At 38.5% G+C, this 20,866-nt stretch overlaps 1 protein-coding gene across 18 annotated transcripts in view; it reads left to right on the forward strand.

Annotated features, from left to right (window-relative positions):
- Esrrg (estrogen related receptor gamma) overlaps window positions 1-20,866 on the forward strand; it is a 556,652-nt gene that overhangs the window by 13,854 nt on the left and 521,932 nt on the right. The gene's annotated exons all lie outside the window — the stretch shown is intronic.

Consider the following 20,866-nt stretch of genomic DNA (forward strand, 5'->3'; position numbering starts at 1 on the left):
GCATAGAAGATAATAATGCATGTCTATAGGTGGTCAAAAGAATTACATGAGATCATTTATAGCAGCTGTTTGCTACCGAGTCTGGCATAGTAAATGCTCAATAATGTGTTGTGAATCTTATTGTCATTATTTTATTTTAAAAGTATATACTGAAGTAGAATCCTGCTTATGTGCTAGACAGAGAAGGACACTATTTATATCATAGTTGGTCCTATCTTAGTGACAATTGTACACTGGAGTAATTTATCATCACTTGGGGGATGGTGATTCAGTTTATAGTATAGTGTAGTGGTTTATGTAACATTTTATTAAAAGCTGAAAATAATATCTTACATACCTTTTCATTTTCATGCGAATTATTTAGGAAGACTAATTAAGACTTGTTTTTCATTTAGGATTTATGATACTGTATTGAGGCTAAATGCCCATTTTACATATGAGCCTATTGCTATAGTTGTAGGCAGTAGAACACTTTAGGGTATAAGAGATTCATAATTACCCAAATCCTAAAAGCTTAAGCCCTGTGGTCACTAATTGGTCTCAAGGATAGTCTTAAATTTTAAAGAACAAAAGTAACAGGCTAGTAAGCATGGAAGTTTATACTACTAAAGAGATACTTCTGGGGAATACTGCCTATGGGTTTGCTTTATCTTTTGACCCTTGTCCTTGAGCTGAAATCTAAATGTCTTATTCTTTCTGTCCTCCCTTCCATCCCTTCCATTCTTTCCTCCTTCTCTTTCCTTCCCTTCTCCCTTCCTTCTATATTCTCTTGGCTGCATAACACTCTCCTGCTCTTTGTGAATCAGAAATCTCAGGGAAAGGAAAAGGAGGGACAGGAGACCGACAGTCTTTTGATGCCAGCCCTGGTTTTATAAATGGAAACTAAGAGGAGTCAGAAAAATCTGTTTTTCTTTCTCCTGCTATTGAACTAGAGAGCTACATCTGAAGTGACCTGTAGACCCCAGGGAAGCCTTGCTCAGTAACTATTTGTTGATTCATTGATTAAACAGCATGGAGAGAAGGGGCATGAAGCACAGAGATTCCCTTAGTAGTGAAAGCTTTGAAACCCCTAGCTGCAATGTGCAGTAGGATGGCTTCTCTGTGACCTTCCAACAACTAATCTCCTTTAAGAACTGAATCAAAGCAGTTAAGGGATTTTGTCAGATGGATTTTGTCTACAGTTGGGTTTTTGGCAATTGCGTGTAGAAGGCAGTACATTCTTCACAAGGGTATGAATTGCTTTCTTTTTCTTTTTTCCAGAAAGGAATGAAGACAAGGTGCCAGCAGAGATCTCTAGAGAGAGGCTCTTGTTTATTCATGGTACTGTTCAGGCAGGGACAGCTGCAAGGTGGTGCCTTTCTCACACTTTCCAGCCAACCTTTTCCTTAACCACTCCTGTCTGGTGGTCCCATCAGCAGTCACACCAGTATAGCGATCCCTTTCCAGAATCTTCTCTTCCAAGGATGGAGAAAAAGCCTGCAATTGGAATTAATGTAGTGTGAAAGATGGTGGCTATCCGTAATTTATTTCTACAGATATCATAGAATGTAGAAGGCTAGAACTGGAAACTCATCCTTTTGATAAATAAACAAGTTTTCCAAGGTCATATTATTTGTGAGTTGCAAAGCCAGAGCTAGAACTTGTGATACTAGTACTTTTTTGAGACTTCTGCTTTGTAGTGGAATAGACTATGTAAGAGAGCTTATATTATGGGAGAAACAAATAATAATACAGTTAGGAAATGGTAAGACTATCTTAAAGGTATTGCTCGAAAGAATCATAGAGGTTTGGTTCAAATCCTAAAGCTAAAGTTTAATAGATGTAAAACCCTTAGGAAAAATACTTAACCATTCTGGGCTATAGTTTCCTTTGTTGTGAAATTGGGATTAAAGTATCTATGACGCCTTTAGGTTGGTTGTAAGGATTAAATAAGATTACATATGTTAAATGTCTTGCATTTCTTGACCTGAGATAGGTATCAGTAAATATTATTGTCAATCCTCTTTCCTTTTCAAGATTGGTGTTGGAGTTATGAGTGGTAAAATTATAAGAAAAAGTCTTTCAGTATGCATCTGGAATAGTATAGCTCAGTAATTTTCAACATTTCCTTCTGCTGTTATACATATAGAAAATGTATGTGGAGAATTACCACATTCCTGGCAGAGAGTGATCAATAAATAGTAATTTGATGGTAATGGTGATAACAGTGGTGGTGGGGATGACAAAGATGGTCATGTTGATGGGTGATGTATGCATACCACACATGAGCCCAGGTCTACAACCATGTCCTGAAGCCTTACTTTGGATTGCACAGTTCATTTTTCTGTATAAGAAAAGAAATGAGAATGTTGGTGAGTAAGAGACATGCCTTAAAAAGTGTACCTTCTGATTGGCAGGGTGGCTCACGAGGTAAAAGCACCTTTCTAGCAAGTGTGAGGCCCTGAGTTCAAACTCCAGTACCACCAGAAAAAAAAAAAAAAGGAAAAAGTGGACCTTCACTCATTTAAAAGAAAGTCATCAGGAGACTCTAGTAGTTTACTAGTAGTCACTACTAATTACTGACAACTGACCAGCTAGTCTAGAACATGCCATTTTTTTTTCTAAAGGAATATGATTTAGAGAGATCCCTAGCTCTGGAGCTAGATTCCATGTCGACTCTCTGTGATGACATAGAAGAAACTGAACCACTCTCACTCTCAACCTCTATTGTTTTTCAACTTTAAATTGAAATATAATGGTAACTGCATCAGAGGATTGTGGTGAGGATTGAATGACTTAACACATGGAAAGTCCTAAGAAAAATGGTTGGCATACATTAAGTGATCAATACATTTTAGTAATTATTAGAGGCTTTTGTTTTCAAACAATTTGGTGGGCAGTGTCCTATCTTGAGTTTTCTCACCCAGATTTGCCATTCTTATCATTAGCCAAAGTATCATTAATACAAGAAACTGATTTTTAGTTTTAATGTAATAACTGTCTTTATTGTGCAGTTAGCATTTAAGTAGGCCTCATGCCATATGTTCTATATGGTATCTTAATTGATCAAATTTTCTCATTATTCTTATGAGATAGATATTTTTACCCTCTCCCCATCTTATAAATGAGAAAATTGAGACTCCAAGAGGTCATGGAACTTGCCCAAGTCCACACAACTAATGAATGACAGCCAGACCTTTGATTTATGATCTTCCCTACATATGTGCATCCTGTCTCATTCAGTTGGAGACAATTTACAGGATTTGTAAGGATGGTAGATTTTCTGGGATGCAGCATGAGAAGGAAGGAAAGGAGAAATAGAGATGGGGAGAGGCATGAGTAGATGTCTTTCATTTCACAGTCTCCATTTTACCTATTTTGAGATATCATTTAGTCTGAAGAAATGCAACTAGAAATGATGGATTTGAGATTTACTCTATGGTTTTTTTTACCTTTAAAATATATACAGTCTTCTATATTATGCTACCTTTTGAGACCCAGAGTTTCATGCAAAGATGCAGACAGAAAAAAGAGGCATACAGAGAGAGAGAAGTACAGGTGCAATGGCATGAGGACAAATAATGGAGCCATGGTTACACTTTCTCAGATACTAACACTAGAGAATTTCTAAAGTTATAGTGTACTTTTTAAACTAGAGACATGGATTAGATTAGTCTGTATGTAAAAGGATTGGTATTTTTTGTTTTGTTTTGTTTCTCAGTGCGGTGGGACTGAAGTTTGAACTCAGGGCTTCACACTTACAAAGCAGTCACTCTACTGCTTGAGCCACACTTGAAGTCCATTTTGCTCTGGTTACTTTGGACATAGGGTCTCAAGAACTATTTGCCTGGGCTAGCCCTGAATAGCGATCCTCCCAATATTAGCCTCCTAAGTAGATAGGATTACAGGTGTGAGCCACAAGCACCCAGTATAACTAGATGTTTAACCTTTTTAATCCTTTTAATTTAAAATTAGATTTTACTATTCTCATTTGATATTTAAAAATTGTCTGAGCTCAACAAGTCACATTTTCTTCCCAATTTTACAGATGGAGAAACTGATAAATTAGTTTCCCTAATTTATTTCCCTACAATCATTCTGACATATAAGAAACGTGAAAGCTGATATTGTGAACTTTGATGTCCCCAGAGAAAGATCTCTCTCTCTTGCTCCCCAACCCCACCCCTTCTGTTCTGGGATTTGAATTCAGGGCCTTGTTCTTGGTAGGCAAGCTCTCTACTACTTGAGCCACATCTTCGTCCAAGATTTGTTTCTTTACTGTAGTGGTCATTTATAATTGGTGTGGTTGTTACTTAATCAACATCTGAGAATGGAGGGACACATGGATGGAGGAGAGCTACACCTATGTATGCAATGAGGGCCTTGCTGGAAGATGGAAATGGAAGGGTGGTTCATTTATTCAGGTTTTCTACTCCCTTCAAGTACGGAATACCATCAGCTGGTCTTTAAGGAATGATGTAAGGGCTATGACATACAGCACTTTTTGTTCATAGTCTCCAGGCTGGGTACTAGGGAGAAACCTGTGCTGTCCTATGTTTTAATCTCCTGGGGTCCACCAGACACTATGACGTCCTCCCCAGATGGTTGTCTGTTATTTCTATGATGTAACCTACTGGCACTCTGTGGGGCAGATAGAGTTCTCCTCCGAAAGGTACGGGAACTCTGGATACTTGCTTTGAGGACATAGGCTTGAGTAAGTTAGGAAACAAGAAGAGAAGATGTACCTAAGTGTGTGTAAGAAAAATGACATGCAGTAGAAGACAGACTGGAAAGAGAGGAAAAGGAAATCCTTGTAATTTCCAAGGTTAATGTCAAGGTCAGACCACTTTCTTAACTCAGTTTAAACATTATCACTGAAATTAGCCCACTAGTCAGACTCCAGTGCCTTTCCAGCCACCAATTTTTAGTATGTAAATTCTGGAGGTGGATAGGAGGGATCAAATAAAGGAAAAAGTGATGACCTTTCACTTTTCCCTTAGAAGGTCATGGAATCACTTCACCAGCCTGGAGTAAAGCTGCTTGGGCATAAGTGTAATTGTTGATTAAATAATTGTTTTCTTATGGCTTTTACTGAATTAATAGGTAAAATAACTCACTCTGTTTCTCTAAATAGGAGTATTTCTTCTAATAATACATGATATTTATATTGTGAAAGTTTATGGAGTCACAAATTTTCATTTTCCTTTTACAATTGAGTTAACTTAGCAAGATTAAGTGGTTTAGAATAACAGCTTGTTAAAAATATCAAGAACAGAATACTAGAAATGATATATTCTGACATCTAGATCCAGGGTGACTCCATTTCTTAGAAAGCCTAATCATGTCATTCTCATTCTTTCTCTAGAGATGATCTACTTTCAGTTTATTGAAAATACATTCCTTTTGTAATAAATTTTACTATCGCTTAAAAAAAAATCCACATCATGAAAGAGGTTTGATATAGGTTATGGGTTGAGATTGGGTGTGAAAAAGTTGGGATGGGAAAAAAAAAGCAGCCTCTAGGTGTGTGAGAAGAAAAAAACTTGTCATTTTTGCCTGTCGAGTATGGTATCCAAGGCTTCAAGATGGCACACAGATTCCAACTTTGTCCTCAATTGAAAAATAAAGGCAAAAGGGCAGGGAAAACTGGGCAAGAGGAAGGGGTAGTGCCATAATTCCCTCTTCCCACCAATCCTCAGGCTTTCCTCTCTTTCTGAAGTCACGCAGTAGAGTGGAAACATAATCTCTGCATCACAGAAGATGGCTTGAGTTTGCTGTAAGCAAATAGAATGACCTTGTGGTGGTAACCTTAAGTCCTGTGTTTATATAGAATGTCACTCACTTTCCCTTATATTAGGAGAGTAATCCCTTCAGTAACATCATCTTAGAAAGAGCAGGGACAACTAAGTCTCTGAAATCCAGAGTGAGCATAGATGAGGGAGTATTCTCTCATCAAACCAACATCCTTAATCTAAAAAAGGCATTGGCCTAATATTTAGCTAAAATATGGGTAACTCTCCCCTAAAAAACTTTGTTTTGAATAAAACTTTATTAGTCATATGGATATTCAAAGGTGAAATAAATGAGTATTCTCTCTCCTGTGAATATTAATATCAGGTAAATAAAATCCCAATAAGCGTTGTCTATTAGAATGGATTTCTTAACTTGGCTTAATTCTAAGACTATAACAAAGAAATTATGTGTTTTGAGAATAGCTCTGAGATCTTCAAGTTAATCTAGCATAGTCAGCATTTGCCTATAGATTCCCAGTAGAAAGTCCACTCAAGCACTTGCTAATGCCTCAAAAGTACTGTATGTTACTGGCAGACTAGACAGAGTGGTGTCATGTAGGAGTCAACTTTCTGCCTTGAAGCCATCATTAACCACTGTCAGCTACCATAAACTGTTTCAAAATTACTTGTATAATGTTAAACTTCTAGTTATCATGTGTACAACCAATATATCCAGTTAAGGGATATATGTTTATAAGCAAAGTAGGTCTTTGGTCTGCCTCAGTGTTGTTGATACGCTAGAGGTTTGCTCTGTATTTCCCTCCATTGGATTCCTTAATAATCAATTTAATTTTAGTAAAGTTTCACTTTAATACTCCTAGAAATTAGAGGAAAATATTGCCTACATTCATTTGCTATGTTACGCAGACACAGTACACAGCAAAGGTAAAAGATAAAGTATCAATTCTTATGGATCTCATAGTCCCAAGCTTTTAAGGCTGTATTATAGAAATTTTGTAATTATTGTGGGTAACCTTGCAGAAAATTAAATGTTGAGTTTGCATATATGAAGAATTTTGGACTACTTTGCTCCCCATAGCTTGTTAGTGCTAGGCATCTCACTGGCCCTGTCAGGCATTGGGCTTCACTTTACTGCAGGTAAAATGCTATTTGTGGCATAAATAAGATCATTTTGGGGGAATGCAATCTTAGGCTTGACACCTGTTTTAGAGAAAGTCTGTCTGTAGTTCACTTGCTTGTTTCAAAATGACTCTAGACCAGTACTTCCCAGCTAGAGAATTTTGCCTCCCCAAGGGACATTTGGCAATATCTGTACACATTTTGGATTATCACCATTGGAAAGAAGGTGCTGTTGGCATCTAATATGTAAGGAACAGGGATGCTGGTATACTTCCTACAGTGCAAAGGGCAGCCCCCTACACAGCAAGGAATTGTCCAGCCTAAAATATTGGCAGTGTCAATGTTAAGAAGCCCTGCACTACACACTTGCAATATTTAAAAGGTAAAAAGGAGAAAGTAAGTGGCTTAAATATTTTTTGGATTTTTTAAATGGCTGATTTCATGGTTAGGATTTTTCCCAAAGACATAGCATTGATGTTAAAAACTTCAAACAGGCCACATATTTGCTTAACAAATACTGAAAATATAGTGTAGTGTCTAATTGAGCCACCTGTAACAATTACCATAACAATTTCCACATCTATGACTTATAGAGAGCTTACTGCATGTACCAGACACTATTTAAAGTATCTGTCCACATAGCAATTCAGTTAAGCCTCAAAGCAACTTCAGTGGGGAGGTAGATGATTGTACCAGGCAATCCTGCAGCCTAAAGGAATATAATGAGCTTCTGGTTGGAAGTGTGAGGAACAGGGCACTGACCATAGAATACCTGGGAATAGGGAGGCTTTATTTTCTAAATGACCTTGGTTGCTCAAGCTTTTATTCTATGGTGCTATTATTGCAGAAGTGCTTCCCTGGGAAACAAGGATTGCCCTCATAAAGTAGGTTTATACTTGCTTCTAGAAGGAGGGGGGGAAAAACAAAGATTGTGTAACTCTCTGCTTGCCAGTTCTGCACCTGGTCTTGTGCCCATCCATCTTTTCCTCTTCAATGGCCATTCTTGACTGAACTGGTCTTTGGGTTGTGTGTAAATGACAGAGGGTAAGTATCCGTTGCAGCCCAGACTTGTAAATACAGAGTGACTGTTCCTACCTCCGCTGTCACCTTCTTTTTGGCTGTCCTCTGAGTATCACTCCAAGTTTGCAGAGGGGAGATAAGGGTCTCCCCTTAAAATGTTATCATCAGGGCCGGTTTGGCCATTCATGTTTGAAAGAAAAATATAGAAAATTCCTGTAAGCCAGCCTCACGGGAGATTCTCCAAAACACATTTGACAGTGGATTTCCCCCCCAGAAAGGCCACACTGGAAGTCATACTCCCAGTGGGGATTTCTGTGGGAATTGGCAAGTTAGTTAAGATTTGCTGCTTTCATACCTACCAAGGATGTGGGATCTAGGGACTTAGGTTTTTCATAGCTAGACATTTTACCTTTGCCAAACTGGTCTTTTGTATTAAACCTGAGTTGCCATCAAAAACTGGAAAGAAAACATCACAAATCACTAGAACTATATACGCCTTCTGAGCAGCAGAATTTAGGGGGCACTAATAGATATCCTAGGCTGTTTGTCTTTCTAGTAGCAGTTCAACACCTCTGCCCCACCCCTTTTTTTTAAATATAAAAGCACTTCCTGTTGATGAGCTGTACAGTCCCCAAACCCAGTACTTGAGTTGGAGGAAAGGGGCATTCTAGCCCCCCTTATTTTCTTTTTCTTTGCTGGGTATATGGGATGTGTGATGTGTGGTGTGTGTGTGTGTGTGTGTGTGTGTGTGTGTGTGTGTGTGTGTGTATGCAGGCAGTTAATTCCTTGCTCTCTTCTCCTTTTTTGTCTCTTTTCTCTCTTCACAAAAAAAAAAAACAAAACAAACTAAAGTGCAGTATGGATGTATTCAGGTTTGCAGCATCTGTACAGAGTCTGGTATAGAGCAGGATAGAAGAGGCCCAGTTCATGTGTTCTCCATCTCCTTCTGATCAAAAAGGTAGCTGTCATCTATTTATTCATAGCAGCTTCTCTATGCCTAAAGGCTAATCCCTACATGAAGTTTCTATAGTCTATTTTGTTCATCAAGTTCAATTACAACTTATGAGAAATGCCTATGCATTTGGGAGGACTTCTAATATTTTGTACATATATAACTCAACCCTTTCTCAATCTCCTGGCTTCACTCACTCTTGTCTCCTATGGACAAGAGTGCAAGTGAATTTGCCCACCTCAGAAGGGACTGCAGCCAACTCTGAGGCTTCTCTCTCTGTGGGTCTATGGCTCTGTTTGGAAGGGAGAAATCTGGGTTCTGCACCTGGTCATGTCATCTATTAGCTTGTGACATTGGATCAAATTATTTGACCTTGTCAGCCTTACTTTCCACAGCTGTAGATGATGCAAATTACCTGTCATTAATATAGATATGTTGTGAGGATTAAATGATGTAAAATATTCAAAGCACAAAAAAGGGTTTAGTGGTTGTTTTTGGGTTCCTATGTGCATATTGTTGGAGTCCTGAGACACTTGTGTTGCCTTTCTTTTTTGACAAAATGTGGTCTCAGGACTACAGACTTGGAGTCAACCTCTGCACTCATTAAAATGCAGAAAAAGCAGAGGCAAAAATCTATGCCTCTGTACTTTGAATAAGACTCTGGAGGGTGAGCTACAGTAACTTGTGTTTTTAGAAACACCTCCAATAACTCAGAGATGGATGGGACCCTAGGATAACTGGTCACCTCTCCCACACCCTGTAATGCTATCCTCTGGCAGCAGTAGAATAGAGTCTAGAGCATTCTAGCTCCTCTTCTGGAGGGTTCTTCTTACTCTACTGGAGTCTATGAACCTCTTAACTGGCTATCCTAGTTTATAAGCAGTCATTTTTATGGTGGGTCCCACATGGTTGGGCAACCTAAATGATGTGATAATGAGGATGGACCAAAGGTCACAGGATTGTTAACATGTGCGAGGAGTTTGTAGGCTTAGCCTATCAGGTGAGGGAAAGGTTAGTGCACCGGCTGTATCCATACTTCAAAGCATGTAGCTGGTTTACTGCACTAACTTAATTATCTGTGCTATTGATATCTTTGAGGAACTATCTATACCCCGGATACAGTTACTTCGCAGTAGGAGATAGCAGGAGGTGGCTTGTTCCATTGCCAACTTCTTAAAATGCTTTTTAGAGTCAGCTGGGTTGCTTAGTCCTCTCTTGCTCTTGGATTAAATATAAAAATAACTGTGTAAAGCATATCAACTCTCTTTTCCCTGTCTGCTGAAACTGCAATCTCCTATGCTTTTTCTAGAACCCATTAAAGAGGGAAGAGGAGAGGAGAGGTAACAATAGCCAGAAACCCCAAAGCCCCGGATGGGATTTTCTCCCAGACCTGAACCTGCAACAAAGGTAGAAAATAGCTGGTTTCACAGGTACCCATCAGAGCATCTTTTTGATTATTTAAGGGCTGAGGAAGTAGCTTGAACCTTATCCTTAGTCTCAGTGGTTCTTCCTTCTAGCTGTAGCCATATTAGTTTTATTGACATCTCCACCAGCAGGCTGTGAGGGAAAGAAATACAATCCAAACCAGGTGATGTTTTCATTTCTAAGCCATAAAAATGTTTGATGATAAGAAACGATTGAAACTATAGACTAAAGGGAGATATCTATCTCTATCCAGTTTTTGCTGATCCAAACCAGCCTTGCCCCTGTTTCCACAAAAAACAGTAGCACTGGTTGCAGAGGCTTTCCAGAGAGGAGGGTTTCCATCTCTGACACTTACTTTTCCTCTCTGATCTCCAGGAGAGATTTTTCCCTTTTAGGTTGCCTTAATTTTTCTACCTTCTCGCAAGGAGTATTTTTTGTGTCTTTGTACCTGCCCAGTGGGCATTATTTTGGAGCATCTGATTCTGTTGATTTTTCTGAGTGGGCTGATCTGAAATGTGAAGAGATAGGATTACCCAAGCCCCTCACTGCACTGAAATTGCATACACTGTCCTATTCTTTGACACCAAAATTTGACCTGCTGTTGAGATGCTAAGGTGTTTAATAGGCAGAGACCAGGGGAGAAATTTTCAGCTTTTCATCCTTCCCACTCTTGTAAAGTCTCTCAAAACCTGGTCATTTTTATGATAAAAATGCTGTGGGGAGAGTGCCAGAGCGTCACGCCAAACCAGCTGCGGCATCCTGCGTGACATTCCAAATATTAATACAAATAGAATTAATTCACACGCCAGGGGTGTCTCAGGAATCCATTTTAAGTTGGCACTTAACTTCGGTTGGAGATTTCTCCGTGACTGCCCATGTCGAAAACTGTTTGCTAAACAAGGCCGTGCTGGGCCGCCCTCAATCTTCAAATTCACTCCAACTAATTCGTTAACTCACACTTGATTTTAGCTAGAAACAAACGTAGGTTGAAGGGTAGGTGGCTGCTTCGTGTTCTTGCTTAACATGACGCAGGTTGCTGCAGATGTTTTTCTCTGGCATAGCTTTCTCAGGTGTGGCCCATTTGTTGTATTTTGTGGCAAAAGCAAGAATTCTTTAATCACGTAACTTCTTAGTTCATTAAAAACTCTGAGTTTTAAAATATATCTGGGTTCTAGACACAGCAAAGAGGGTCTGTTTCCTTCTATCTTGCATTAAATTTAGATAGTGGGGATGTGTAGGCTAGATGACAGTGAGACTTTCAGTGTCTAGTTCTCTCCTGGCTTTGTCTTTCTATTTCTGCACAGTGAATTTAATAAAGAAACTATCTTGGAGTAATAATTCCTACAAGCCCTGGACATTCCTTTGGGGGAAAAGGACTGACCTTTTCCTGTTTTTAATAAAACCTCTGTGAATTTGGGCTTGCCTCTTCTATAGTCCAGTGCAACTGTCTTTTTATTCCATATTTAAAGGTGGGCTGAGCCCTTTATTCCTCTGATTTAGAAGCAGAAGCAGTCCTGGGAGAGATAGCTCTGGTGAGGTTTGTATGACTTGTGCCCATTCACTTGGTACTTACTTGCATGCATTTAGCTACTTGGTTTTATATTATCTCCTCTTGGGGGGTTAGATTTGGTTATTGTGAATTAGTAACCCCCCTTCTTCCTAAAAGGACTGGGAAGTAGTGCTTTTGTAATACGAGGTTGAATTATGCTGTAGTGATTGGCAGGCTGTTTTATCCTAACTGTGACACTGGCAATTTTAAAAGCTTCATTTTTGTCTTTGTCTTGAACAAGGAGCATTTTACACATTATTAACTCTGGAAAATCCCACTGGATGACAATTTAGAATGGAAGAACTTAAGACCTTTGGGAGAAAGAAAGAACCAATGCATAAGATCCCTTTATGGTCACTAAAAATATTTAGCATCCTGAATAAAAAGGACCATCCATGAAAGTTTGATATATTTCAAAGTAGAAAAATGAGAATGAGCCTACAGTAATAATTTCTGTGGGATTTCTTCTGTACAGTCTCAAGAAGACTTCTGTAAATTTGTTTTGATTGCTTAGACACCAGGCATACTCAGAGGCACTTACTCCCTTGTGTCTATCTGTCTCTCTAGCGTTCAATGTCGTTTTGATTTTATAACTCAAAGTTTACTCTTTTCTCTTGGGTTCTAGCATATTCCCTAAGAAATGGAATAATTTAGATGCTCGACAAGGCAAAAATATCTGGATAAACTTAATAAAAATGGCGCAGCAAGCAAGTTTTCTATTCTATCCTAATAGAATAGGATGACCTTATCGATGAACGCAACGCTTGTCCACCCCTCTTCACCTACGTGTCCTGGGTTTATTTCACGTCATCCTTCTTTAGCTCTGTCATCTAAATTATACAAATGTGAGAATCAAGGGAGTAAATTAAGAAGTTCAGAGGAAAGGGGGCGGAAGTCACTGGATTTATAAACCCTTTAAGTGAATCTACAGAATCTCCCAAATTAAATATGTCTGCAAACACGTTTGCCTGCCGTCCCAACATGGCTTCAGTCACTATGGTGTACGAACCTTCCTTTTCTCTTCTGATATATTCTTTGTCTTGCTTTTCAGTTGAACATTGGGTGGCTGTGAAAAACATTTTAAAACAATTTTATTGTAAATCAAATCAAATCAAATCAAATGCATGTCCTGGTGTGTTATATGAATATATATGCATATATGTGTAAGTATTCTAGATCAGCCAGATAAGAAATAGAATTTTGACCCTCCCAAACCTTCAAGTGCCTCACTAACTACATTTCTTTCTACCCTTTTTATGTAGCCACTATTGTGTTGTATGAATTACTTTCTTATATTGAAAAACTATACATGTATAGATAACACATATATACTGAGCCAGCATCTTACAGTATAGCTGGTCTCAAACTTGCAATCCTCCTGTCTCAACCTCCTGAGTGCTGAATTACAGCTGTGTGCCACCACACCCTGCTCTTAAAAATATATTTATCATCCATTGCATATCCCCAAGTATCATAGTCTAATTTTTCTCATTAAAAAGTGGTGCATTATAAAGCTGTCTTTTAATTTGTAAGTGCCTCTTTAGTCCTGTTCATTTCCTTATAGTTTATCTATTGAGGAACCAGGGCTATTTGACCTATAGAGTTTCTCTGAGCCTGAGTTGTAGAGACTACTCACTCAAAATGCGGTTCAAAGTGTTCCTCTGACCTTTGATTTCCTGCAAATTGGCAACCTGATCCGGAGACTGGATCACGCTCAGGTTTGTTTGATCATTTTGGCAAAACTGTAGTTGGTGGTTGGCAAAGCTACAATCATTATTGAAGCTCAAATTGTCCCACTTTATCCAGTAGGAACCTCTGCAAGTTGGTTCTTGAGTTCCTTTGTCATCACCTTAAAAGCCTTTGATAGCTTTCCCACTGTCTGGTAATATAAGACGTTCCAGGCTGATCTGGTACATTTCCTGCTTTAAACCCGAAATCATTCATTTCTCCAAGAGGTCCTGATTTCCTAGGTAAGAATGTTTTTTAAAGATCGCAGTCTGAGAGCTAGAGATGCTCACTGGTAAAGGATTGGTCATTGTTTCTTAGCCCTTTGTAGATAAGATTGGGAGATTTTATCATATATTTCATGAACTTATGAGTGTATGTTAATCACCCAATTGAAATTTGCAGCCACAGTTTTAACTTGTTCTGTATTATTTTGGGGTCTTTTTCCATCCTCGGGAATCTTGATTCTCAAGGACACAGGGATAATAGAATTAAACGGTTCTAATATTTCTCTTTTGTTTTATCACATTACCAGCATAATCATCTCAGGAGAGTGATGCTAATACTGGTTCCCATGTGGTTATTGAAAACATTGAAGGTTTTTTAAAAAATATGTTTACCCCACCATCCTCATTTTAAAATAGCTGTGCTATATCTACATGGTCAGAGCAGTTGAGCGTTAGATATCTTTCTGTCTACCTCATAGTCCCTTTTGGTCTTAAATTTACAGGTAAGTATATATTTAACTGGAGGTGAGTACCTGCAGTTATTACAGTGTGGCCTGTGTGATTATTTTCATCATCGGAAGTATGTTCCTTAGAAAGGACTCAGGACCAACGTGTTCTTGACTATATTTATAACTGTTTGAACCCTTCCTATTTGCAAGTCAGTTTTGCTGGATATAAAATCATTTTTTCCTCTAGTATATTGAATAGGCTGCTTCATCTTCTTCTAGCTTAAGCATTTTCTTTAGAAAATTTTTTGCCTAGTTTAATTTTCTTTATGCTAGAAGGTATGCATTCATTCAGCCTAGAAAGCCAAGAATTTTACTAGACTGTGTCTTGCTATTGGTCTTTTTGGGTCAATAATCTCAGGTGCATGGTGTAATTTTTCAATATGTCATTTCAATTTTTTGTGTACATCAGGAAATTTTCTTGAATTATAGTTATCAGTATTTGTTCTGTTCCCGATTGTTTCTTCTTCAGAAACACTTGTTACTCATGTGTTTGATTTTCTTTGCCTATCTCTGCTATTTCTCTTTCTTTTAAATCCTCCTTTTTTCTTCATTTCTCTTTTATTTTTAAGCATCTCCTTCTTGTCTCTTCTGTTTATTGAGAGATTACCAGTTCTTTTTGTTTCTAGTTTAGTTGACATTTCTGAAATGATTCATTGCTTATTTTTCTAATTCTTTTCTAAGCTGTATTTATGAGTTTTTCAAATCTGATGATTATATCCTTTTAGATTTTACATAATTTCACAATGTCTTTAAGTTTCTTTTGAAATGGTCTGTTACAGTTATTATTTGTTTTGTGGGAGTGTCTTTTTCTTGTTTTTTTATTGTCTTTAGGGATGTTATTCTGCTCCTTCTAGTTTATAATTAGAATAACTTTATATGGGACCTTACCTTGACCTTGTTATTTTTCCATTGTTCATTTTTATGTGGAATTAATTTTACTGACATTTTGGAATGAGGAATAGTTAAGGAAATCTTAATAGCTTCACAGACCTGTCTCTCTCTTTCCTGTATACTTGTTTTCTTTCTCTCTAGGTAATGTGCAAAAAGTTAGCAGATTACTTTCTGGGATTCCTTCCCAACTTTGATCTAGACCTACTCTTTCTTCAACTCTCCTATTACATTTGGATCAAGTTTGATGACACTCTGAGCAGTTTTCTAGTGAGGGCTCACACCAAAGAGAGCCCTGGTGGCTTTATAATTTATGAGGATGAAACTACTCCATCCCTGTCAGTCCCCCTCACCAGGTGGTCCTGTACTTTGGTGTTAAGTAGGATAAAAGTACATTCAAGTTATAGTGATCATTTTCCAGTTGGCCCACTGAACTCCACATTTGATTCATATTGGCTACTTTAAGGTTCTTTGTTCTGAGGTCCATAGATGCCCACCTTTCCCACCAGATGCTGACTTCTTGCAGGATATCTGAGTGTTGGTGACTTGTTCCATTAATTTACATTTGGAAGTTCCAGAGGAAACATATTTTCATTTTGTTATAAATGTTGTCTGTGGATTTGGACTTTTTAATCTATTTATATATTAGTCAAAATTCTGAAGAGCTGTGGTGCCATTTTCTATTGGAAACTAATTTTTACAAATTATCCCAATACCTTTACAGAAATCTAAGCCACCAGAGACTCTTAAACAATGTCATTTTTGATGAGTGACACACATCTGAGCAATAGTAGCCCAGGAAAAGGAATGCAGCCTAGGCCTGAGGAAGACTTTCTTTTGGACCCATGGACACAATCTCAGTGGTACCATATTTTAGACAACTAGTGAGTCCAGAGAAGGAAAGAATTCTGACATTGTTTTGTCTTCATTTTAGTATCAATTCAGGTTCTTTCCTTTAATAAGCATGATTTTCTACTTATATCTAGACTTCTTCAAAAAATATGGTGATATATAAAATAACCATACCAATAAAAGATAAATGTAATTAATTATATCTGGTTGAGTTTGATCAAAGTAGAACAGCTAAACATTTTGGTCCTGTAGTATTTCTAGCTTATGCCTGTCTAATGTAGATAGGCCAGTTTGGTGAGTTATGTGCTCTGCTCTGTATAGTTATTCAGGGACTTAGGACCATCCTCAAGGGCATCAGAGTTGGAAGCTCATGAAAAGAGAGAACATGGAGGCTCTAAAGAGAGTATTTTAAAGACCAGTGATATCATAGCTCATTTCCATGCACTTTCTGGCCAGAGCTCAATGATACAGACCTACGTAACAGCAAGGGAAATGGAAAGAGTATTGTAACTGTGTGCCCAAGGAGAAAAGGAGAGAGGGCTTGGTGAGCCCAGGGTCTGCCATGGTGAGGAAATGTGCCAGAAGAAGAATATGGAAAACTTTACTAGGGCAGAGAGGGCATTTCACCCATTAATGAATTGCATAAAAACTCAGTGATCCAAGTTTCGTACATAGAACATTTCTGTTATTGTGATCCATTGAAAATCATCCCTTGACACAAGGGTTTGTAAAAAATAAATAATAATAAAATGCAAAATAAAGGGAGAGAAAAGAAAACATTAGGCTTCTGGGAAACAGTATACTATATTTGGAAAACTTAGATGAGTTCTGAATAGGAAGTTGGGTGACTTCATAAGAACACCTTGCATATTGATTAAGGATTCTAAGCCTTATTATACATGGAACAAAACAGAGGATATGGGTGGTTTGTAAGCAAGAGATTTGTAGTTTTGAGAGGTAATTCTAGTCCCCCACTACTACCAGTATCTCTGAAACTGAAGAGGAAACCCATTCCAAAGCCTTTTTGCTCACACACCTAGTGTCACCTACACACAGGAAAAACTGGATTCACCTCTGTCTGTGTGTATCTCAATCATGTGTACATGGTAGGCTCCCATTAATGTGCTACAATCACAACCACAGTCTGCAGTGAGTTCTATAAATTCAGACTGGAAATGTAATTTCAGATCTCGCAGGGCCTGTGTTGTTTCAGTGATATTATAATCAATGATTGTAGCTCCCTTTGAAGCTCATAAAGTGACCTCTTTTGACATTGATTTCTCATCTGTTTTTTTCTCTGACCTTTATTCACCTCCTATGTCTCTTTATTTGCTAAGGCATGGTATTTTATTGCTAGGCACCCTTATAATAACCACAGAAGCCATACATTTAGCTTTGTTCAGGTCATTACTACCTAAATAGACACTGTTGTGGCAAGAACTAGTTCTAGGCACTGGGATTGCAGCCCTCTCAGGGAAAGACTGCTTTTCTTCCATTAGAAGATACTCAAGTGTGTTATCAGAGATATATGTTTTTTTTTTTTTTTTTGCTTAGACTAGCATCAAGGAAGATTGTCACATACATTTTGTTCTTTCTTTTGGGTAGATTCCCTCAATTGAGGAAACCTCAGAAAATAATCACAAGTATTGTACCAAACTTCACTCAGGCATTCCTGTGTCTTGGTAAAAGCCTGCATGAGTTTAGCTTGGAGGGTAAATGCAATGTGCAATTTCCTTAGAGAAACGTGTGGTTTGTCTGGCATTTATGCTCCCCCCAATATGACCTTTAGAAGAGAATATGATCGATAGCCTATTGGATCGTCTCTAGTCTGGCTGTCAAGGTCCAGGAGGGGGAAGTTGAGAGATTTTGACAAAAAGGACCTGAAATGCCTAAGTGCAAACTTAGTAGAAAAACAGTCATGTTTTTATGACAGTTTCCAGAACGTTCCAAAGCACCTGATGTGCGATAGGCTTTTTCAATTTGGGCATCTGTTATCTTTGCCTAGCTCAACATTCCAGAGAAGGTTTTTTTTTTTTTTTTCTCAGAGCTCAAAACCGAACATGTCAGCAGTGAGCAGCCACCCAGCTTTGTAAAGAATGCCACGGCTGACAACTTCACAGCTGCTGAGGAATCGGCAGAGCCTTTCTTGTAAAGCAGGGCCTTACGCACGAGCCTTTGTGCCATTGGGACCCACCATGGAGTTTCCAAATGCTCTGACTCCTGGAAAAATGTGCCAACCCCTGCCAACTGTGTTGCCCCATGTCTGGTGACAACAACCATGACTACAGCTAGCTCTTTGATGGCTCTTTAAAAAAAAAACCCAAAAAGCAGAAAACAGAGACTTCTATACTACTTTGATTTTATTTTTTGAAACGCAATCATATTGTAGAAAAAAGTCGAAAACCTCATTTGTCATGCTATTCAAATTATTTTAAGTAAAAAAGATTTGGTAACATAGCCATATTGAATTAATATTTTTTCTTGAATAATCTATAGAGGTATCTACTGACTAGAACAAGAATCACATAATTTTCTACAGTAGTTTGAGTTTGTTTTTGGAAACCACAATAAGAAATGCAATTTTGATCTGATTAAGGAAGAGTTGAAGGAAGGAAGATGAATGAAAAGTACTTCTTGGTCTACATGTTCATCTCTACATGGTCTATTTATTTTAATCATAGCTACCAGAGTATGCAAAAGTCTTCAGTGATTAAGGGTCTAGTCCATGGACTGTGGCTGGAGGACACAAGAGTCCTTAGTCAACTACCTCAGATTATTTCTGAGAAAACCACTTAAAGAATACCCTTTATTATTAATTATCACTACCAATCATTTTATAAGCTTCATTATCCTTCTCTCCAGTAAGAGTGTAGAAATCATCCTCTTTTAAAAGTGCTTATTGAGAAAAAATAAAAGTGCATAATGCCCCTTGGTACATCTAGGAATGTCTAAGTAAGGGGATATCCAAAATAGCTTTTGGATATTTTGTTATAGGTGGCATTAACTATCTAGTGCTGAATTCACGGGTCTCTTTTTAATATCATTTTAGAAAGATCTAGACATGTGTGAGAGTCATATTCTAGCATGAATGTAATATATGATTATTGCTCAAGTTATAAAGAAGAACTCATTTGGAACAACTTACAGATGGAGATTGCTTTGATGTTGATGTGTTCAGTCACTATGAAACTTGCCCCAACATTGCTTCAGGGTTGTCCAATGTGCCTCTGGATATGTGAAAAATCATTTTCTGAGCCAAATCTTAAAGCTGATCTGTGTGGAATTGTCCCAGGTCATTCTGTGGCGCTTGTAAAGCTGCATCAATATTTCCTTCATAGTTTTAAACTTCTGTCTCAAAAACCAAGCTGTATTTCCGTTTTACATTCTTAGTTTTATCTTCCTTTGCCTTCCTTGCAATGATTCTGAGCAGGCACTTTATTCAGAGTTCTTCCCCTCCCCGTTGCCACTGTTATTTTTTCATAACATCTGTGCCTTTTCCGAGTGGGAAATAGGGATCGTGATGGGTGTTTTTGCATAAGGCCACTATTTTGTAACAGATCATGAGGGAGATTTAAGCTAGATTTCTTGACTCTTGGGCCATCTCCTATTCTATGTAGCTCATGTCTCCTCACCTCTTGATACAGAAAATGGAACAATGATCTTTCAGGGACATAAATGAAGGATGACCCAAGCCAGTGGGCATGCATTGATTCATAATCATTGCCCTTTTAATTTGAGGCTCTAGCAGATGGAAAATTATTTTGGATGTTGCAGTAACAGCAAAAATAAGGTTGGCGTCCTCTCAGCTTTTGCCTGGAGAAGCCCAAGAAGCCTGTTTCTTATAATTAGAAGGTGCATGTGAATCTGAACTGTAGCACAGAGGCAGCCACTGTAAGCATTAGGTGATTCACCTTTTAGAAGTGACAAGTGAAGAATCAGCCTAAGGTTGCCTCGAGCTTTCTTTAGGATAATACCCAAAGGGAAACCCTGGTAGATTCAAGCCAAGAATTGTCAAATGACCCAGTCTTACTCTCTCCACCCCCCATTATCCACTCCTTTCTTTCTTGTCTCAGAACCACCTGAGGACATGCAACTGCTGACTTCAGCTTCTTGGCCAGTGCATCGTTCTTAGATCTTGAAGGTGGAATAAGGAGTGAAAAAAGTCTTTCAAGAAACCTTTCTTCCATGATTTCATTTCTCCCTTTGTCAGCTTAAAAAAATTTTCTCTTTCTGCCTTGGAGTCTGTTCTGTTCACTGATTTCCGCCCACACCTGGCTAACCTGAATGGTCCAAGCAATGTTCCTTGACCAGAGCAGCATCTCTGATTTTATCATTTGGAGCCTTCGAAGGGTCCTAATAGTGGGTGCAAACATTCAAGATCAAGTGACACGTTGAGTATGGCTGTGACTGTCCTCAGATTCCTGATTCATTTATTTCAGTGGAGTCTATCTGCTGTGACCATTGATTAATAAATGGGTTGAGGAAAAGGCAGTGACTAATAGAACAAAAGGGGAATGGGGAAGAAAATGGTCCACATCTTGGTTTGAGCAGAGGATGGCCTGGACCACTTCCCCTACCCTGAACACCTTGCCCATCCAACCATATGGCCATTGTGAGAGCACTGGCTACGGGATGCTGGCATTTCCTCAACTATTCCCCAGTTGTCAGCCTCTGTGGAGCACCTTTTGAGCAGGAGGAAATTTTTGGCTTCCCTGGAAGGAGCCTGCAGGCAAGGGATCGTTGACATGCAGTCTGTCTGGCTCCTCTGCTGTTCAAACTTGAGTTGTCCCCAAATGACCCGAGACCTCAAAAGATAAAGCTGCAAGGTGATGTGGTCTATCCTATCTAATAAAAAATAATGTAGTTTT

This window comes from Castor canadensis, chromosome 11 (genome assembly GCF_047511655.1).
Source record: "Castor canadensis chromosome 11, mCasCan1.hap1v2, whole genome shotgun sequence".
NCBI lineage: Eukaryota > Metazoa > Chordata > Mammalia > Rodentia > Castoridae > Castor > Castor canadensis.